The following is a 5,705-nucleotide window of genomic DNA, read 5'->3' on the forward strand; positions in this document are numbered from 1 at the left end:
TGAAAACATACAGTATTCTCAATTATTCTTCTGTTTACCGTCTTATTCAAAAACACCCATCTGCCTCATGACTTATTCTATTGATATAACCTGTGTTAGTCCAACTGTACAGTGGTTGTGTTCAATAGAAAACATACAAACACAGAACTGATGCTTCATATAGATGAGTGTTTCATGGTTGCTTCAGTATCATTTCACAACAATATTTGTCTGAAGCCTGCAGACTTCTCAGTTTCCTTATAGTATCTACACAGACAGTGTGGGATATGCACTCGACTTTAGACCATATTTGAGGAATGAAAAGCAGTGACAGGGTTTTTTTTCGGGGTGAGCTATCAATTTAATCCAATGATGAGAGAGTAGAGAGACACCCCAGACTCTGTCTCTGGTTGGAACAGACGGTCTGTCCTTGTTGACCAATCAGAACAGACCATTCGGAGCATGAAAGTGATGTTATGTAAGCAGGACTGGGTGGCCAAAGTCAACAGACAGACAGACGGTATGCAGATGCATTTTACTGTCCCAGGCCTCAGATACAGCAATTCATGGATATTATTTATCCACCGGCTACTACACACAGGCACGCACGGACGCACATACAGCACAAAGCATAGATATGCACAGCAGTGTGCAAGCATGGAGGATGTTACCATACCTAGCAACTACTGTATTGTAGGCCTAACTCTTTATTCAACCTACTGCATTGTAGACCTAACTCTTTATTCATCCTACTGTATTGTAGGGGTAACTCTACTTAGTTGACCCTGTAAGCTTAAACCATGTACTACTGCCATATCCACAATTTACAGTAGAACTGGGAGAAATATTATAAATGCCAGAATGTATGGGGACATCAGAGAATTGAAGGTAGATAGTGCTCTACGTTCTAACGTTCTCTGACCGGAGTTCCACTGTACATGTACTCGCACAATCCCTCATGATTAACCAACTGACAGACTCTCTCTGTGTTTCCTCATGGTCCTGGTAAATTTACTCTGCCAGGGATGTTTATGTCATCAACATGCATGTAGTGTATGTAGCAAATGCAGCAATATGACCAACAGTCTTCTCCATAGTCATGTTACTCTAGCTCCATTCAGGTTGGGTTGTGCTTCATATAAAGGCTGATCAAAAGAGTCCCGGTTAAAAAGGCCAAAGTCCGACCCCTAAAATCATCCCCAGTGGAATAGGTCAAACTCTTTTTGTAGTGCATTTACAGTAACATGACTGTCACAAGTAACAACACACACTCAGACGACCCTCAGACACAGGATGTGTGTCAGAGGAGTTGACTAAACCACATACAGATAGGACCAGACCAGACTAGGAATACACTTTAAATTGGGCAAAACAAGGCTCTCTAACTCCTTGACTCAGCATAGTGCAGGGGTCCTCTGACCTGTTCTCCCACTACAGAAACATCCCCTGGTGTCCCTGGTTCCCCCCTCTCCTCCCTCGCTCCATCTCTCGTTCACCAGTCAGTCTCAACTTCCTGCTATGGCTTGGCTCAGGCGTTGGCCCTGGCGACGGTTGCTTAGACAGCATTGCCGGAGAGAGAATAGAGCAGTTCATGCATACACCGACACACACACATCAGTCATAACGAATGAACACACACACGCACCCGTCTCAACGGCAGTCAAAACGCACAACAACCAACACACACACCCGTCTCAGTGCCAGTCAAAACATTGCTCGGCCGAGTTAGCACATCATATCCTGTCCCAGCGCTTCTCCCAGGCCCAGTTGTTAATGGCTCAGCTTTTACTGCTGACTTCCACAGACAGAATCAGCAACACGAACAGCACAGCACGGCCCTCCTGGACTGCATCCTCTCGCTCTGGGAGAGAGAGAGAGAGAGAGAGAGAGAGAGAGAGAGAGAGAGAGAGAGAGAGAGAGAGAGAGAGAGAGAGAGAGAGAGAGAGAGAGAGAGAGAGAGAGAGAGAGAGAGAGAGAGAGAGAGAGAGAGAGAGAGAGAGAGAGAGAGAGAGAGAGAGAGAGAGAGAGAGAGAGAGAGAGAGAGAGAGAGAGAGAGAGAGAGAGAGAGAGAGAGAGAGAGGGCGTGGGGTGTGTGGGTATGTGTTGGAGTGTGTCGGCTCTTAGTGTGTGTGTTTCAAGTTGTCACATGCGCAAGTACAGTGAAATGACTTTCTTGCAAGCTCTTTGATGCAGTACTAGTACTAGAAAACAAGTAAAGTAGAACAAAAACACACAAGAAATAGAAATAAGAACAGGATTAAGTAAGCTACTGTATATAGAGGGTCAGTTCCAAGGTCAGTGCCAATACCATATTTGCAATGTGCAGGGATACTGGAGTGGTAGGTGTAGATATGTGCTGGGGTAAGGTGACTGATGAGGCATCAGGATATAGGATAGACAGAGTAGCAGTGAAGTATATGGTGATTGAATGTGTGATTGTGTGTAGAGTCAGTATGAATGTTTGTGCATATTATGCGTGTGTAAGCAAATTAGGTGTGTGTAGAGTGTGCATAGAATGAGTGTGTGTATATAATCAAATAAAACTTTATTTGTCACATGCGCCGAATACAACAAGTGTAGACCTTACCGTGAAATACTTACTTACAAGCCCTTAACTAACAGTGCAGTTCAAGAAGAGTTAAGAAAATATTTACCAAATAAACTAAAGTAAAAAAGTATAAAAGTAACACAATAACACAACAATAACGAGGCTATATACAGGGGGTACCAGTACCAAGTCAATGTGCAGGGGTACAGGTTAGTTGAGGTAATTTGCACATGTAGGTAGGGGTGATGTGCAGATGCATAGATAATAAACAGCGAGTAGCAGCAGTGTAGAAAACAAATGGGGGGGAGGGGTCAATGTAAATAGTCCGGTGACCATAAGACCAATCTTATGTCTTGGGGGTAGAAGCTGTTAAGTAGTCTTTTGGTCCTAGACTTGGCGCTCCGGTACTGCTTGCCATGAGGTAGCACAGAAAACAATCTATGACTTGAGTGACTGGAGTACTTGGCCCCAGTGATGTACTGGGCCGTACTCACTACCCTCTGTAGCGCCTTGCGGTCAGATGCCGAGCAGTTGCCACACCAGGCGGTGATGCAACCGGTCAGGATGCTCTCGATGGTTTAGCTGTAGAACTTTTAGAGGATTTGGGGACCCATGCCAAATCTTTTCAGTCTCCTGAGGGGGAAAAGGATTTGTTGTGCCCTCTTCATGACAGTCTTGGTGTGTTTGGTCCATGATAGTTCGTTGGTGATGTGAACACCAAAGAACTTGAAGCTCTCGACCCGCTCCACTACAGCCCTGCCGATATTAATGGGGGCTTGTTCATCCTGCCTTTTCCTGTAATCCACGGTCAGCTCCTTTGTCTTGCTCACATTGAGGGAAAGGTTGTTGTCCTGGCACCACACTGTCAGTTCTCTAACCTCCTCCCTGTAGGCTGTCTCATCGTTGTCGGTGATCAGGCCTACCACTGTTGTGTCGTCAGCAAACTTAATGATGGTGTTGGAGTCATGTTTGGCCACACAGTTGTGGGTGAACAGGGAGTACAGGAGAGGACTAAGTACATACCCCTGAGGGGTACCAGTGTTGAGGATCAGTGTGGCAGACGTGTAGTTACCTACCCTTAACACCTGTGGGCAGCCCGTCTGGAAGTCCAGGATCCAGTTGCAGAGGGAGGTGTTTAGTCCCAGGGTCCTTAGCTTAGTGATGAGCTTCGTGGGCACTATGGTCTTGAAAGCTAAGCTGTAGTCAATGAACAGCATTCTCACATAGGTGTTCCTTTTGTCCAGGTGGGAAAGGGCAGTGTGGAGTGTGATTGAGATTGCGTCATCTGTGAATCTGTTGGGGCGGTATGTGAATTTGAGTGGGTCTAGGGTATCAGGGAGGATGCTGTTGATGTGAGCCATGACCAGCCTTTCAAAGCACTTCATGGCTACCGTCGTGAGTGCTATGTGGCAATAATCATTTAGGCAGGTTACCTTCCATTCCTTGGGAACAAGGACTATGATGGTCTGCTTGAAACATGTAGGTATTACAGACTCGGTCAGGGAGAGGTTAAACATGTCAGTGAAGACACTTGCTAGTTCGTCGGTGCATGCCTTGAGTACAGGTCCTGGTAATCCGTCTGCCCCAGTGGCATTGTGAATGTTGACCTGTTTAAAGGTCTTGCTCACATTGGCTACCGAGAGCGTTATCACACATTCATTCAGACCAGCTGGTGCTCTCGTGCATGCTTCAGTGTTGCTTGCCTCGAAGCGAGCATAAAAGGCATTTAGCATGTCTGGTAGGCTCACGTCACTGGGCAACTAGCGTCTGAGTTTCCCTTTGTAGTCTGTAATAGTTTTCAAGCCCTGCCACATCTGACGTGCGTCAGAGCTGGTGTAGTAGGATTCAATCTTAATCCTGTATTGATGCTTTGCTTGTTTGATGGGTCGTCCAAGGGGATAGCGGAATTTCTTATTCGCATCTGGATTAGTGTCCCTCTCCTTGAAAGCGACAACTTTAGCCTTTAGCTCGTGTGTGTGTGTGTGTGTGTGTGTGTTGATGGTTTGCTTTCAGAGAGACAAATAATCATGTTTTTTTTCATAATGCTATATCTGCCTCACTCTCAGAGAAATAAGTAGTGCTGCTCAGAGAAATAAGTAGTGCTGCTCAGAGAAATAAGTAGTGCTGCTCAGAGAAATAAGTAGTGCTGCTTAGAGAAATAAGTAGTGATGCTCAGAGAAATAAGTAGTGCTGCTCAAAGAAATAAGTAGTGTTGCTAGGTTTTACACAGTCAAATGTAACAAATAACTACTTTTTTTACAAAGAAGAAAATGGGTGAAAATTCGATACAGTAATATCAGCTCTGTATGTAAAAGATTTACATTTGCCATTTTCGTCATTTAGCAGATGCTATTATCCAGAGCGACTTACAGTGCATTTTATCTTAAGATAGCTACGTGAGACAATCACATATTAGGGTCAAATATACAGGACACAACAATTCCATTCCAGCTAAACAATGGCTATAGTGCCTTAGCTTTTATTACTTATTTATATAATAAAAAAGATTCCGAATACAAGGAAATGAAACATTTACTAAAACGAGTTAGTACCAGAATAACATAGAACAACACTGCACATGACCAAGGGCGCTCCGTTCTTAAAGGGGGCATCAGTAATTAACAGAACATGACATTCCTTCTCTTACACAACCAAATGTATTTTTACCACACCACAATCAACACATTTATCAGAAATGGTAGTTATTTGAACTGGAACAGTCTTAGTTTAATTGTATTTTTTTTTCTAAGTCCAGTCTGTCTGGTCTATGGTGCCTTCGTTCTGGGTAGCGCCTCGGATTGTCTGGAGGCTCCTGAACATCCTCAGTGTGTGATCGCTCCATTATAGCTTATAGCTTTATAGCTTCTTTCAGCCTGGGGTCTCTTTACTGCCCCTCCGTCCTCTACAGTTCCCTGTGTGTCACTCTCAGGAGCACTCTGTGCCCGTTCACTCTTGATTGTTGTGCTGTTTTCCGTGGAATGTATTTGGTTAATGTGACGCCACCACATTATGTCTGGGCTCACTTGAACCTAGTAAGTTCTGGGTCCCGTTTGTGTGTGTACGGGTCCCTCTTGTACATTTCCCTCCTCTTCTGTAGTCTTGCACCATAACTTCCTGTCCGGTTTGAGCCACCATAGAGCATCTTGGCTTATTTGTTCATCACTTCATTAAGCCTGTT

Source organism: Oncorhynchus gorbuscha, linkage group LG17 (genome assembly GCF_021184085.1).
Source record: "Oncorhynchus gorbuscha isolate QuinsamMale2020 ecotype Even-year linkage group LG17, OgorEven_v1.0, whole genome shotgun sequence".
Classification (NCBI taxonomy): Eukaryota; Metazoa; Chordata; class Actinopteri; order Salmoniformes; family Salmonidae; genus Oncorhynchus; species Oncorhynchus gorbuscha.